At 41.6% G+C, this 17,299-nt stretch overlaps 1 protein-coding gene across 3 annotated transcripts in view; it reads right to left on the bottom strand.

Moving 5' to 3' along the window:
• SFSWAP (splicing factor SWAP) overlaps window positions 1–17,299 on the bottom strand; it is a 589,383-nt gene that overhangs the window by 245,427 nt on the left and 326,657 nt on the right. The gene's annotated exons all lie outside the window — the stretch shown is intronic.

Below are 17,299 nucleotides of genomic sequence, written 5' to 3'. Positions count from 1 at the left end.
TTCAGGGAGTCCCAGACCGCACCCCAGCCTAACAGACTGGCGTCGGTCGTTACGATGATCCACTCTGGCCTTCGGAAACATATTCCTTGAGACAGGTGATCCTGAGACAACCACCAGAGAAGAGAATCTCTGGTCTCCTGGTCCAACTGAATTTGAGGAGACAAATCTGCATAATCCCCATTCCACTGTTTGAGCATGCATAGTTGCAGTGGTCTGAGGTGTATCCGAGCAAAAGGGACTATGTCCATTGCCGCAACCATTAGTCCGATTGTCTCCATGCACTGAGCCACAGATGGCCGAGGAATGGAATAAAGAGCTCGGCAAGTAGTTAAGAGTTTTAGCTTTCTGACCTCTGTCAGAAATATTTTCATTTCTACCGAGTCTATCAGGTTTCCTAGGAATGGAACTCTTGTGAGGGGGGAGAGAGAACTCTTTTTGATGTTCACCTTCCACCCGTGAGACCTCAGAAAGGCCAATACAATCTCCGTGTGAGACTTGGTTCTTTGGAAAGTTGACGCCTGAATTAAGATGTCGTCTAGGTAAGGCGCCACTGCTATGCCCCGCGGTCTTAGAACCGCCAGGAGGGACCCTAGCACCTTTGTGAAAATTCTGGGCGCAGTGGCCAACCCGAAAGGAAGAGCCACAAACTGATAATGCTTGTCCAGAAAGGCGAACCTGAGAAACTGGTGATGATCTTTGTGTATAGGAATGTGCAGATACGCATCCTTTAGATCCACGGTAGTCATATATTGACCCTCCTGGATCATTGGTAAGATTGTCCGAATGGTCTCCATCTTGAATGATGGGACTCTGAGGAATTTGTTTAGAATTTTGAGATCCAGGATTGGTCTGAAAGTTCCTTCTTTTTTTGGGAACCACAAACAGGTTTGAGTAAAACCCCAGTCCTTGTTCTGCAATTGGAACTGGGTGGATCACTCCCATTGTATGTAGATCTTCTACACAGCGTAAAAACGCCTCTTTCTTTGTCTGATCTGTAGACAGACGAGAAATGTGGAACCTTCCCCTTGGAGGAGAGTCCTTGAATTCTAGAATGTATCCCTGGGCTACAATCTCTAATGCCCAAGGATTGTGTACATCTCTTGCCCAGGCCTGAGCGAAGAGAGAGAGTCTGCCCCCTACTAGAACCGGTCCCGGATCGGGGGCTACCCCTTCATGCTGTCTTGGTGGCAGCTGCAGGCTTTTTGGCCTGTTTACCCTTATTCCAGCCCTGGTAAGGTTTCCAGTTTGCCTTGGGCTGTGAAGCGTTACCCTCTTGCTTTGCAGCCAGAGAGGATGAAGCGGGCCGTTCCTGAAATTGCGAAAGGAATGAAAATTAGCTTTGTTCTTTGTTTTAAAGGCTTTGTCCTGAGGGAGAGCATGGCCTTTTCTCCCGGTGATATCTGAAATCTCTTTCAATTCAGGCCCGAATAGGGTCTTCCCTTTGAAAGGAATGTTCAAAAGCTTGGATTTAGACGACACATCGGCCGACCAGGACTTTAGCCATAGCGCCCTGCGCGCCAAAATGGCGAAACCTGAATTTATTTATTTTTTCGCCGCTAACTTAGCTATTTGGAAAGCGGCGTCAGTGATAAAAGAATTAGCTAGCTTTAGAGCCTTTATTCTATTCATAATTTCCTCATATGAGGTCTCCGTCTGGAGCAAGTCTTCCAGCGCCTCAAACCAGAAAGCAGCTGCAGTAGTTACAGGAATAATGCAGGCAATAGGTTGGAGAAGAAAACCTTGTTGAACAAAAATTTTCTTAAGTAAACCCTCTAATTTTTTATCCATAGGGTCTTTAAAAGCACAACTGTCTTCAATTGGTATGGTTGTGCGTTTAGCTAGTGTAGAAACAGCCCCCTCCACCTTAGGGACCGTCTGCCACGAGTCCCGCATGGGGTCAGATATGGGGAACATTTTCTTAAAAACAGGAGAGAGGACAAAAGGGACACCTGGCCTATCCCACTCCCTAGTAACGATATCCGCAATCCTCTTAGGGACAGGAAACGCATCCGTATAAACAGGGACCTCTAGGTACTTGTCCATTTTACACAATTTCTCTGGGATCACCAAAGGGTCACAGTCATCCAGAGTAGCTAATACCTCCCTAAGTAAAACACGGAGGTGTTCTAGTTTAAATTTAAAAGCCAATGTATCTGAATCTGTCTGGGGAGGAACCCTTCCTGAATCAGAGACTTCTCCCTCAGACATCAAATCCCTCGCTCCCAGTTCAGAGCGCTGTGAGGGTATATCGGATACGGCTACCAAAGCGTCAGAATGCTCATAATCTGTTCTTAAAACGGAGCTATCACGCTTTGCAGGTAACACGGGCAGTTTAGATAAGAAGGCTGTAAGAGAATTATCCATGACTGCCGCTAAGTCTTGTAATGTAAAAGGGTTAGACGCACTAGAGGTACTAGACGTCGCTTGCGCGGGCGTAACTGGTTGTGACACTTGGGGAGAGGCAGACGGGCTACCCTCGTTACCTTCAGTCTGAGAATCATCTTGGGCCACATTCTTAAGTGCAACAATATGATCTTTAAAGTTTATAGACATATCAGTACAAGTGGGACACATTCTGAGAGGGGGTTCCACCATGGCTTCTAAACACATTGAACAAGGATTTTCCTTAGTGTCAGACATGTTTAACAGACTAGTAGAGTACACAAACAGGCTTGGAATCACTTTAATCAAATAAAAAACACAATTTGAAAAAAACGTTACTGTGCCTTTAAGAGATAAAAAGCACACAATTTTACAAAACGGTGAAAAATGCAGCAATCTTTCTGAAATTTTCACAGTATGTAGCTAAAGCCTTAATAAGATTGCACCCCAAGTTTCAAAACGATTAACCCCTTAATGCCCAAACCGGAGCAGCCTAAAGCCAACACCTGGTTAAATAACTACAGCACCTTGCCATAGCCTTGCTGTGGCCCTACCTTCCCTTAGGGATCAGATTTGGGGGAATATAGCTTCTTTTAGGCCCTCAAACATCAGCAGGACCCTCCATGTGAAACAGCATGAACTTCTCTGCAATTCTGTGCATCTGAGGCAATTAGGCCCCTCCCACTCTACTCCGGAGCTGTGAGACCTAGTAAATCACTCCTAAGTGACTAAAAAACAGCCATGTGGCAATAACCCCAGAAAAAAACCCAAAAGGGCTTTCAAAGTGTCTTGCAAAACGATTTTTCCTTAGCCAAACAATCGATTGCCCTGAATAAGTGTCAACCAGTATATTAGCCCTATTATGTAAGCATTTAATTCCTTACTAAGTCTGTGAACATAGCTTACCCTCCCCTCATGGGGATCTTGTCAGTCTTCAGTCATTTATTTCTAGACAAGACTGAGATAATGCTAGAACATACCTTATTGCAGATCACCCTGCAAACTGTTCCCCCCAACTGAAGTTTTCTGGTACTCCTCAGTCCTGTGTGGGAACAGCAGTGGATTTTAGTTACAACATGCTAAAATCATTTTCCTCTCAGCAGAAATCTTCATCACTTTTCTGCTAGAGAGTAAATAGTACAAACCGGTACCATTTAAAATAACAAACTTCTGATTGAAGATAATAAAACTACAATTCTAGCACCACATTCACTTTACACTCCCGAGAGAGACCCTAGTGCTTAGAGCCAGCAAAGAGAATGACTGGGGGGTGGAGCTAGAGGGGGAGCTATATGGACAGCTTTGCTGTGTGCTCTCTTTGCTACTTCCTGTAGGGAATGAGAATATCCCACAAGTAAAGGATGAATCCGTGGACTGGATACACCTTGCAAGAGAAAATATGACACCTTTACTCTTCAGCAGCTTTGCTGAGGTGCCTACCTGACTCGCTAAAACCGGAGCTCTTTTTCTCACTTCCTGAAAAAACGATCCAGACTCAGGAGAACAATGCAGTGGCTTTCCGGTCCTAGAAACGCATGCTTAATGAAGAATCATGCGTTTCTAGGCAGAGCTTGAAAATTTCTGAGCTGACTATCTCCACACTGAGGCACAATGAAATGGCACGCAACTCAGCAAAAATCCGCCCATCGTGGACGTTACCAGTAACACACAATCTCCCGGTCGGTATTTTTCTGAGTTAAACCGCCCGGAGACTTAACTACCAGAGCCATAATAAATACTATTCTCCCAGCCCCAGTGCCTGCATCCTAATGCTGTCCAAGTTCTCTCCAGTCTATGAGAGTTTACAATGTCCCCAATAATAAAGTGCCCTATTTAACTGAGCCCTTTATATTGTATATATCTGTGTAATGAAGTGCTCCCTTCTTTCTGAGTGTCTCTGATATTCCAGAAATAATAAAGTAGCACTTACCTCATATATCTTCCTGACAGCAAAACAGTTCACCGGGTATGAGAGGTCCTCTCCCTCACATGGACCTGTGAAAGAAAGGAAATTCCTGAGTAAATATCCCTCAGGTTTTCAGGGTTAGGGCAGCATCAAAATATGGGAGGCGCAGTGAGAATTATGTCCCACAAGATCACTCTTGATATGTTGTCTATTTGATCATTTGTCCATGTGGCCTATACTATGTGGCCAAGACGAGCACGTCTTTCCGTGAATGACTAGCGAATCATCGCAGTGTAATTAGGAAGGCCATGAAAGACAAAAAAAGTGACCAACCTGTGGCACGTCATTTTATGCAACACGGCCATACAGTAGCTATGATAAGAACAATTCCTATTGATTGGATACCGCCATTGAGAAGAGGGGGTGACAGAAACCTTGAATTGCTAAAGAGGGAAGCAAGGAGGATTCACCGACTGGAAACACTATTACCCAAGGGGCTCAATACCAGTATTGACTATGCTCTGTTCTACTAACAACTATTATTTACATAGTAGTAACATCATACTGAGTTAACAAAGTAGGTCTAATGCTGGGGCTCTTGCTATACTACCTGATATCTAAATCAGGTTTTTCAATAAGTACAGAATTATATTCCCATATTGTAAACTATGCTCTACTCCCGGGTCATTCATATTACCTCTATACCCACCTATTCCCTACCGAACTAAATGTAATTGTGTAGTCCAATCTACGTATGTTTTTTCTATATGTTACATCTAATAGACACGCAGAACCATCATAATGCTTACTTGCTTAAATGAGGACTCTACACACCCCCACACAGCACCTACAGTACACATTTAATAGACTCCTTCCTACCCCTGTTTCATACATGTTTATTATGTTTTCCTTTGATACGTTTTGTATACATTGTCATATAGCATATGTTGTGCTCTTGCAAGCGTCAGCAGTTAGACACTGAGCAACAGTTGTTGTTCCTACTGATATAATACCCTGTAACAGATATATACATATTCTCATATATATATATATATATATATATATATATATATATATATATATTTTATTTATTTTTTTTACTTTTTGTTTTGTATATTTACAAATTAAAGGGAGCCCCTTTCAGTGGGTGTCCCAGGCTTACTTCATTAACAGTGTTAAATTGGGAGCTTTTAGGTAAGTTTTTAAAAGGTTTTACACTGGATTTTTATATCTGTGTCTGTGTATATTATTCTTTATAGTAGTGTCTATTACATGCAGTTAAATGGAAATTGGTGTATACTGCGCCTCTGCAAAAAAATGTAATACATACATATTACAAAAATGCTATTTAAAGGGACAGTAAACAACAATATTATTGTTTTAAAAGATAATCCTTTTATTTACCATTCACCAGTTTTGCATAACCAACACTGTTATATGAATATACTTTTTACCTCTATAATTACCTTGTATCCATGCTTCTGCAGACTGTCCCCTTATTTCAGTTCTTTTGACAGACTTGCATTTCAGGCAATTTGTGCTGATCTAAATAACTCCACGGGCATGAGCACCTTATTTATATGACAAACATTATCATCATCTAGCTGTGACAATCTGTCAAATGCATTCGTATAAGAGGCGGCTTTCAAGGGCTTAGAAATTAGCATTAGCGCCTACCTAGGGTTAGCGTTCGACTAAGAATGCCAAGAGAACAAAGCAAATATGATAAATGACAACTGGAAAGTTGTTTAAAACAATATGCCCTATCTGAATTATGACAAGTTTAATTTGGACTTTACTGCCCCTTTAAGTCATTCTTTTTGAAAATATTGTACTTTGTTTTCTGAATACAGTGTAATAATAATAATATTAATTAATAATAAGATATAGTGTAATTACAGGATTGTCAAGTGTGTTCTTGAAAGGATTTTCACAGGCCTTCATGGAAGCAAGTACTTTGCTATAATTGGTTTAATTATGCATTATGCTGAAACATACCAAAAATAACAAATTTTCCTTTTCATTACCGATTGCTTATTTCTATAAAAATATTTAACCATGTCTGCTTATTTTATAGAGGTTAACTAATGCAATTATAGAACCACAAATGTTTTAACTATGGAGTTTAGAAAAAAAAGCTCACATGCTATTATTATTTACCTTGTATATTAAAGTTTTAATAAAATGTATGCATTTTTTACACTTCTTGATGTATAATTCTCCTATGAAATGAGATAAACATAAAAACAATGGTATACTTTTAATCTGCTGGGACTGCAGAAATAAAACAATGCATAATTTGTGGATTTCTTACAGAAAATGACCTACAGTAGCGCTTGAATGTGAGCAGCATCTAAAAACAGCTCAGTAAAGTGTGAAATGGCTCAGCAGAGAAACAGTTAATACTGAAAAATTGAAAAGAACATAATTCTTTTTTTTTTTTTCTTTCCTAAACCAGCTTGAGGTAGCAATTTGACTAATAACAACTCCAGTACAATGTATCTTATAAGGCTCTTATAGCATTTGATTTGCTAGAGATATGGGTAATATTAAGTGACCAATAGTTAAGTACTGTGTGTATGGGGTAACAATAACATTATTTCAGCTCTCGGATTGTATTAGTTTAGCCTATTTCTAGCCTAATCAGCGGTACTTAAAAACGATTCATTTTAAATATCAACTTGATTAAGCAAACTATAAATATATTAATGAGAGGTATATTTATACATATTATGGAATATAATAAGGAATTCTAGGATCTAGACATAAGCTATTGCTTAAAGGGACAGTCTAGTAAAAATTAAATGTTCATGATTCAGATAGGGCATACAATTTTAAACAACTTTCCAATTTACTTTTATAATCAAATTTTCTTGTTCTCTAGGTATTCTTTGTTGAAAGCTAAACATAAGTAGGCTCATATGCTAATTTCTAAGCCCTTGGAGGATGCCTCACCTCAGTGCATTTTGACAGTTTTCACAGCTAGACAACGCTAGTTGAAGTGTGCCATATAGATAACATTGTGCTCACTCCCATGGAGTCAACAATGATTAGTTAATATGGAAAGTCTGTCCAAAGAACTGAAATAAGGGGGCAAACTGCAAATGCTTAGATACAAGGTAATCACAGAGGTAAAAACATAATATATGTTTACCAGATAAATTCCTTTCCTTCTGGATAGGGAGAGTCCACAGCTTCATTCCTTACTGTTGGGAAAACAGAATTTATGCTTACCTGATAAATTACTTTCTCCAACGGTGTGTCCGGTCCACGGCGTCATCCATAACTTGTGGGAATATTCTCTTCCCCAACAGGAAATGGCAAAGAGCACAGCAAAAGTTGTCCATATAGTCCCTCCTAGGCTCCGCCCACCCCAGTCATTCGACCGACGGACAGGAGAAAAAACAGGAGAAACTATAAGGTGCCGTGGTGGCTGTAGTTAAAGAAAGAAATTCATCAAACCTGATTAAAAAACCAGGGCGGGCCGTGGACCGGACACACCGTTGGAGAAAGTAATTTATCAGGTAAGCATAAATTCTGTTTTCTCCAACATTGGTGTGTCCGGTCCACGGCGTCATCCATAACTTGTGGGAACCAATACCAAAGCTTTAGGACACGGATGAAGGGAGGGAGCCAATCAGGTTACCTAAACAGAAGGCACCACGGCTTGCAAAACATTTCTCCCAAAAATAGCCTCCGAAGAAGCAAAAGTATCAAATTTGTAGAATTTGGCAAAAGTGTGCAGGGAAGACCAAGTCGCTGCCTTACATATCTGATCAACAGAAGCCTCGTTCTTGAAGGCCCAAGTGGAAGCCACAGCCCTAGTAGAGTGAGCTGTGATGCGTTCAGGAGGCTGCCGTCTGGCAGTTTCGTAAGCCAATCGGATGATGCTTTTCAGCCAAAAGGAAAGAGGTAGCAGTAGCTTTTTGACCTCTCCTCTTGCCAGAATAAACGACAAACAGAGAAGACGTTTGTCTGAAATCCTTTGTTGCTTCTAAATAGAACTTTAAAGAACGAACTACATCTAAATTGTGTAACAAACGTTCCTTCTTTGAAACTGGATTCGGACACAAAGAAGGCACAACTATTTCCTGGTTAATATTCTTATTGGAAACAACCTTTGGAAGGAAACCAGGTTTAGTACGCAAAACAACCTTATCTGAATGGAACACCAGATAGGGCGGATTACACTGCAAAGCAGATAACTCAGAAACTCTTCTAGCAGAAGAAATAGCAACCAAAAACAGAACTTTCCAAGATAACATCTTGATATCTATGGAATGTAGAGGTTCAAACGGAACCCCTTGAAGAACTGAAAGAACTAAATTCAGACTCCAGGGAGGAGTCAAAGGTCTGTAAACAGGCTTGATCCTGACCAAAGCCTGAACAAAAGCTTGAACATCAGGCACAGCTGCCAGTCGTTTGTGTAACAAGACAGATAAAGCAGAAATCTGTCCCTTAAGAGAACTTGCTGATAATCCCTCATCCAAACCTTCTTGAAGAAAGGAAAGGATCCTAGGAATTTTGATCTTACTCCATGAGAATCCCTTGGATTCACACCAACAGATATATCTTTTCCATATTTTATGGTAAATTTTTCTAGTTACAGGTTTTCTGGCTTGTACCAGAGTATCTATTACAGAATCCGAAAACCCACGCTTAGATAAAATCAAGCGTTCAATTTCCAAGCCGTCAGCTGGAGGGAAACTAGATTTGGATGTTCGAATGGACCTTGTACTAGAAGATCCTGTCTCAAAGGTAGCTTCCATGGTGGAGCCGATGACATATTCACCAGGTCTGCATACCAAGTTCTGCGTGGCCACGCAGGAGCTATCAAGATCACCGAGGCCCTCTCCTGCTTGATCCTGGCTACCAGCCTGGGAATGAGCTACTAATGCATCCACTAGAGTCGCCTTGGGATCCCTGGATCTGGACCCGTAGCAAGGAACCTTGAAGTTCTGACGAGACGCTATCAGATCCATGTCTGGAATGCCCCATAATTGAGCCAGCTGGGCAAATATCTCCGGGTGGAGTTCCCACTCCCCCGGATGGAATGTCTGACGACTCAGATAATCCGCCTCCCAGTTTTCCACTCCTGGGATGTGGATCGCAGATAGGTGGCAGGAGTGATCCTCCGCCCATTTTATGATTTTGGTTACTTCTCTCATCGCCAGGGAACTCCTTGTTCCCCCCTGATGGTTGATGTAAGCAACAGTCGTCATGTTGTCTGATTGGAATCTTATGAATCTGGCCTTTGCTAGTTGAGGCCAAGCCCTGAGAATAATGAATATCGCTCTCAGTTCCAGAATGTTTATCGGGAGAAGAGACTCTTCCCGAGACCATAGACCCTGAGGTTTCAGGGAGTCCCAGACCGCGCCCCAGCCTAATAGACTGGCGTCGGTCGTGACGATGACCCACTCTGGTCTGCGGAAGCTCATTCCCTGGGACAGGTGATCCTGGGTTAGCCACCAACGGAGTGAGTCTCTGGTCTTCTGATCTACTTGAATCACTGGAGACAAGTCTGTATAGTCCCCATTCCACTGTTTCAGCATGCACAGTTGTAATGGTCTTAGTTCCTTTTGCGCGAATTCATCTATGTCCATTGTTGCAACCATCAACCCTACTACTTCCATGCACTGAGCTATGGAAGGTCGTGGAACAGAGTGAAGAACTTGACAAGCGTTTAGAAGTTTTGACTTTCTGACATCTGTCAGGAAAATCTTCATTTCTAAAGAATCTATTATTGTCCCCAAGAAAGGAACTCTTGTCGACGGAGACAGGGAACTTTTTTCTATGTTCACTTTCCATCCGTGAGATCTGAGAAAGGCCAGAACGATGTCTGTGTGAGCCTTTGCCTTTGAAAGAGACGACGCTTGTATCAGAATGTCGTCCAAGTAAGGTGCCACTGCAATGCCCCTTGGTCTTAGAACCGCTAGAAGGGACCCGAGTACCTTTGTGAAAATCCTTGGAGCAGTGGCTAGCCCGAATGGGAGAGCCACGAACTGGTAATGTTTGTCCAGAATTGCGAACCTTAGGAAGGATCTTTGTGGATAGGAATATGTAGATACGCATCCTTTAGATCCACGGTAGTCATAAATTGACCCTCCTGGATTGTAGGTAAAATCGTTCGAATAGTTTCCATTTTGAACGATGGCACTCTGAGAAATTTGTTTAGGATCTTTAAATCCAGAATTGGTCTGAAAGTTCCCTCTTTTTTGGGAACTACAAACAGATTTGAGTAAAACCCCATTCCTTGTTCCACGGTTGGAACTGGGTGTATCACTCCCATTTTTAACAGGTCTTCTACACAATGTAAGAATGCCTGTCTCTTTATTTGGTTTGAAGATAAGTGAGTCATGTGGAACCTTCCCCTTGGGGGTAGTTCCTTGAATTCCAGAAGATAACCCTGAGAAACTATTTCTAGTGCCCAGGGATCCTGAACATCTCTTGCCCAAGCCTGAGCGAAAAGAGAGAGTCTGCCCCCTACTAGATCCGGTCCCGGATCGGGGGCTACTCCTTCATGCTGTCTTGGTAGCAGCAGCAGGCTTCTTGGCCTGCTTACCCTTGTTCCAGCCTTGCATCGGTTTCCAAGCTGGTTTGGTTTGTGAAGCATTACCCTCTTGTCTAGAGGCTGCAGAGTTGGAGGCCGGTCCGTTCCTGAAATTGCGAAAGGAACGAAAATTAGACTTATTCTTGGCCTTGAAAGGCCTATCTTGTGGGAGGGCGTGGCCCTTACCCCCAGTGATGTCTGAGATAATCTCTTTCAATTCTAATTTTTTATCCATAGGATCTTTGAAAGCACAATTATCCTCAATAGGAATAGTAGTGCGCTTGGCTAGTGTAGAAACTGCCCCCTCAACCTTAGGGACTGTCTGCCATAAGTCCTTTCTGGGGTCGACCAAAGGAAATAATTTCTTAAATATAGGAGGGGGGACAAAAGGTATGCCGGGCTTCTCCCACTCCTTATTCACTATGTCCGCCACCCGCTTGGGTATAGGAAAAGCGTCGGGGTGCACCGGAACCTCTAGGAACTTGTCCATCTTGCACAATTTTTCTGGAATGACCAGGTTGTCACAATCATCCAGAGTAGATAGCACCTCCTTAATCAGTGCGCGGAGATGCTCTAATTTAAATTTAAATGTCACAACATCAGGTTCTGCCTGTTGAGAAATTCTACCTGAATCAGAAATTTCCCCATCTGACAAAACCTCCCTCATGGCCACTTCAGATTGGTGTGAGGGTATGACAGAGCAATTATCAGCGCCTTCCTGCTCTACAGTGTTTAAAACAGAGCAATCGCGCTTTCTCTGAAATGCAGGCATTTTGGATAAAATATTAGCTATGGAGTTATCCATTACTGCCGTCAATTGTTGCATAGTAACAAGCATTGGCGCGCTAGAAGTACTAGGGGTCTCCTGCGTGGGCAAAACTGGTGTAGACACAGAAGGAGATGATGTAGAACTATGTCTACTCCCTTCATCTGATGAATGATCTTGGGCAACTTTACTATCTGTGGCAGTACTGTCCTTACTTTGTTTGGACGCTATGGCACAATTATCACACAATTTTGAAAGGGGAGACACATTGGCTTCCATACATACAGAACATAGTTTATCTGAAGGCACAGACATGTTAAACAGGCTTAAACTTGTCAATAAAGTACAAAAAACGTTTTAAAACAAAACCGTTACTGTCTCTTTAAATTTTAAACAGGGCACACTTTATTACTGAATATGTGAAAAACTATGAAGGAATTGTTCAAATTGAACCAAATTTTCACCACAGTGTCTTAAAGCATTCAAAGCATTGCACCCCAAATTTCAGACCTTTAACCCTTAAAATTAGGAAACCGGAGCCGGTTACAGTTTTAACCCCTCTACAGTCCCAGCTACAGCCTTTGCTGCGACTTTACCAAACCCAGGGGGGTATACGATACCAAATGAAGCCTTCTAGGAACCTTTTCAATTACTTTCAGACCCACACACATGCAGCTGCATGTCCTGCTCTCAAAAGTAACTGCGCAGTAATGACGCGAAAATGAGGCTCTGCCTACTACAGAGAAGGCCCTTCCTGACTGACTGATATTTTGAAAAAGTATGTAAGGAGGACCAGGTAGCCGCCTTACAAATCTGATCCATAGAGGCCTCGTTCTTAAAGGCCCAAGAGGAAGCCACTGCTCTAGTGGAATGAGCCGTTATCCTCTCAGGACGACGATGTCCCGCTGTCTCGTAAGCTAAGCGGATGACACTCCTTAACCAAAAAGATAGGGAAGTCGAAGTAGCCTTCTGCCCCTAACGCTTTCCCTAATAGACAACAAAGAGGAAGATTGTCTAAACGCCTTAGTAGCCTGAAGATAGAACTTCAAGGCGTGAACCACATCCAAATTGTGAAGTAAGCGTACCTTCGATGGAGGAGGATTAGGACACAAGGAAGGAACCACAATCTCCTGATTGATGTTGCGATCTGACACAACCTTAGGAAGAAATCCTAATTTAGTACGTAAACCTGCCTTATCTGCATGAAAAATCAGATAAGGGGGCTCACGTTGCAAAGCAGAGATCTCAGAAACTCTGCCCACAGAGGCAATAGCCAATAAAAAAAAAAGAACCTTCCAAGATAACAATTTAATGTCAACGGAATGCAGGGGCTCAAACGGAACCTGTTGCAAAACCCGAAGAACAAGATTTAGGCTCCAAGGAGGAGCCCCAGATCTAAACACAGGTCTGATCTTAGTCAGAGCCTTAACAAAGGACTGCACGTCTGGAAGCTTAGCCAGTGCAATAAAACCGACAGTGCCAAAATCTGTCCCCTCAGGGAACTAGCAGAAAGGCTCTTCTCTAGCACATCCTGGAGAAAAGAGAAGATCCTGGCAACCTTAACTCTGTGCTAAAAAAAAACACGCATTTCACACCAGAATAAGTAGGTCCTTCACACCTTGTGAAAGATACGCCAAGTAACTGGTTTACAAGCTTGAATAAGAGTATCAATGACACTTAGTGAAACCTCTCTTGGCTAAGACTAAGCGTTCAATTTCCACGCAGTCAGCCTCAAAGAAACTAGATTTTGATGAACAAATGGACCTTATATCAGCAGGTCTCTGCAACAAGGTAACTTTTACGGAGGAGATGTGGACATCCCTACAAGATCCGCGAACCACGTCCTTTGCGACCACGATGAGCAATCAGGATTACGGATACCAGCTCTTGCTTGATGCATGCCACCCCTCTAGGAAGAAGCGGTAATGGAGGAAAAAGATATACGAGTTTGAACCTCCAGGGCACTGCTAGTGCATCTATTAGATCCGTTTGGGGATCCCTCGACCCGTACCTAGGTAGATTGGTTTTGAGACGGGACGCCATGAGCTCCCCATCCGTAAGAAGATATGCCAAGACACAAACTACAGTGTCATAGGCTATATCAATAAGAGGCGCCTAACCAAAATAAGGGTAACTATAATGATAGGATATTAGCCAACCACGCTACTCTAAATAGAGATTATGAGGGGCAATATGTAAAAATGTCATAAAAAAGGACAAAATAAAATGAAATAAAAATTAAAGATGAAAGATGGTAAAAAGAATCCCACATATAGGTACATCAAATAAACAGATGAATCAAGTGCAGACAAGGAAAATATCAGAATGTAATGGACAAATACGTGCAAGCAGGACCCAGTCAAGATCAGTGAGAAACAAATACAGGAGTAATCGATCCGGATAGGCTTGCGTCCGTAATCACAATCTCCCAGGATGGTCTTAACAAGCATATCCCTCGGGGAACATGATCAGGAGAGAGCCACCAAGAGAGAGATTCTCTCGACCGGCTGTCTAATACAATCTGTTGAGACAAATCTGAATGATAGCCGTTCCACTGCCTCAGCATGCACAGTTGTAAAGGACTGAGATAGAACCTGGCAAAAACAATTATGTCAATTCAGGACAACATGAGACCAATCACCTCCATACACTGAGCCACAGAGGGAAGTTAGCTTGCAACTTCTCTGGTCTGTTAGAAAAATCCTCATGGATATGGAGTATATTATAGTATCCAGGAATTCCACCCTGGTACTTGGGATAAGAGAACTTTTTTCAAAGTTTATCTTCCATACATGTGACCTAAGAAGACTGAGAAGGGACACCGATTATTCTTCCATAAGACAAAAAAAAAAGTTGTGCTTGCACCAGAATATCGTCCAAGTATGGGGCTACTATAATACCATGAGTTCTAACACCAGTAGGTAGCCGCTCCGGCAACTGCAGCCACCGGTTGAAACTAAAATCCTCTATGTTGAAACATCTTTCTCAGAAAGGTTTCCATTTTCTTATCCATCGGCTCTCTGAACGAAGAACTATCCTCAAGAGGTATAGTAATATGTTTAGAAAGCATAGAGATAGCACAATCCACCTTAGGAATGAAGCCACACAAATCCAGTTAAGAGTCCGAGAACAACTTTTTAAAAGTAGACGAGGGGGAAAAGGAAGAACCAATTCTTTACCATTCGTTCTTAATAATGTTCGGCATCTTAACCGGCACAGGAAAAGTCGAAGGAACTTTCCTGTCTTCGTAAACTCTGTCCAATTTAGGTTTTATAGGCTCTTCAGGCAGCACGGCCTCTGGAACCTCTAACTTAGACAGAAACTCCTTTAATAAAAAACGCAAGTGCTCAATTTTAAATCTAAAGGACGGTTCCTCCGCAGCAGGAGGCTTAGACGCTAAGGACTCCAACCCAGAAAGTTCACCCTCTGAAGCTACATCTGAAACTCATCACCGGATAACTGGGACATAATAGCTAAAGCAGATAAATATTTAGATGACTCCGGGTCAGGAGAGCTATGTTTAACCTTTCTCTTGCGTTTGTGAGGCCATGCTGGTGCTACTAGAAACACAAACGATTGTTCCATGATGATCTTGGAGATCACTCTTGGAAGAAGAACTAGAGGCGGGAAGATATAAGCAGGTTGGTAAAACCAAGGAACTGCTAACGCATCCACCGACTCAGACTCTAGAACAAAGCCAATTTGATGATAAAAGTAAATTAGAAAGTCGTTTAAAATTGCATGCCCTATCTGAATCATGAAAGTTTAATTTGGATTTTACAATCCCTTTAAATTCCTTTTATTACCCATTCCCCAGTTTTGCATAACCATCATGGTTATATTAATACACTTTTCCTGCTGCTAACAGCTCCTAAGCAAACAGCTCTCTGACCCTCCCCCTTCTACCTATTTGCCGCCATGTTAAGTACTGGCAGCTGTCTGCCAGTACCCAGTTTGCTGCAAATTAGGCTATTTAAAAAAAAAAAAAAACACTAAAAAAAACAACTTTTTCTGTAGTGTAGCTGCCCTCCCTCAATACCCCCCCGATCCCTTTATCAAACTTTATCCCCCTGCACCCTCCTTCCAACTTACTAAATTGTTTCCGTAGCACTCTCACCAACTCCCACCCCTCTCACACCTCCTCCAGCGATGGGCCGCCCAACCGCCCTCCCTCCTAACCCTCCCACGCCACTAGCGATCGGCACCACCGCTGGCTGAGTGGCCCTCTCTGCATCGGTTGCTTATCAGAGCATATTGCATGATGTCTCAATATCGAGGCATTACTGCAATATCCTGAAAGCGGCTGGAAGCAATCACGATCGCTTCCAACGCTTAAAACCCCTGTTTTTTGTAGGACGTAAGGGGTTAAACAACAACATTTTTGGTGTCTTTTTTTTTTATTCTGTTTTTTTATTGTTTTCCACACACAAAAAAAAAAAAACAAACAAACAACTAAATCAGACATAAAAAAAGGCAACAATTTGAGAAGACACAGCTTCCGTAATAACAATAAGATTCAAGGGGGACGCAGCTCCCGGTCTTGACCTATACCTTATACCTTTGGTAGATAATTCTACTGTAAGTAAATAAGTAAAACAACTAAATCAGGCATAAAAAATACAATCATAGATTTGTGAAGACACAGCTTCCATATAAACAATAAGATTCGAGGGTGTCTCCTATCCCTTTAAAGAATAAAAATTCTGGAGTAGACTGTCCCTTTAAGTGAGTTTAATGGTAAGCGTGTGAATGACTGCTTTTTCTCTTTTCTAATCATAAATAAATAACTAGAGTGACCGAGTGTGTGAATACATATTTTTTACATTTCTCTTCTCACCTATGCAAGAATAACTAATTGTTAAACAGGAATAGGACGACCTTCAGTTGTTTTCTCTTTTTTACAACTTTATTATTAAAAGGGACAGTCTACACAAAAAAATGTATTGTTTAAAAAGATAATGCCTTTATTACACATTTCCCCAGCTTTGCATAACCAACATTGATATATTAATATACTTTAGAACATTTAAACTTCTAAATTTCTGCCTGCTTCCAAGCCACTTCAGAAAGCCTCTTATCACATGCTTTTTTATTTGTTTTTCTAGAGACTGCTAGTTCATGTGGGCCATATAGATAAAATTGTGTTCACACCCGAGGAGTTAATTAAGAGTTAGCGCAACACAGTACTAAATGAAACTCAATAGATTTTAAATAGTCACAGTCATGTGATCAAGGGGCTGTTAGCAGAGGCTTAGATACAAGGTAATCACAAAGGTAAAAAGTATATTAATATAACTGTGTTGGTTGTGCAAAACTGAGGAATGTATAATAAATGGATTATCTATCTTTTAAAACAATAAAAATTCTATTGTAGACTGTCCCTTTAAGTTGTCCCTATCTTTTAGTAATAATTTGAATAATTTATAAGCAGTGTCAGAAATTTAAATATAGCATTCTATCATCTCTTTCTTGTAAATGCTAATATAGGGTGTATGGTGTACAAATAATTGTCACTAAGCTATGTGAAGCAGGTACATGTCCATACTAATAACCAATGGGCTACAAAAGGTGCAAAGTGCTTACCTGTCACTAAGCTGCAGCAACTTCTTCCAGTAGACAAGCCCATTTTAGGCAGTGCAAGCACATTTCCAAGGATCTATACTTGTAACAACACTTGTACCATTGGATTGGTAGG

This window comes from Bombina bombina, chromosome 2, assembly GCF_027579735.1.
Source record: "Bombina bombina isolate aBomBom1 chromosome 2, aBomBom1.pri, whole genome shotgun sequence".
Classification (NCBI taxonomy): Eukaryota; Metazoa; Chordata; class Amphibia; order Anura; family Bombinatoridae; genus Bombina; species Bombina bombina.
Note: the sequence above shows the minus strand (reverse complement) of the source record. Positions and strands in the feature narration are given on the sequence as shown.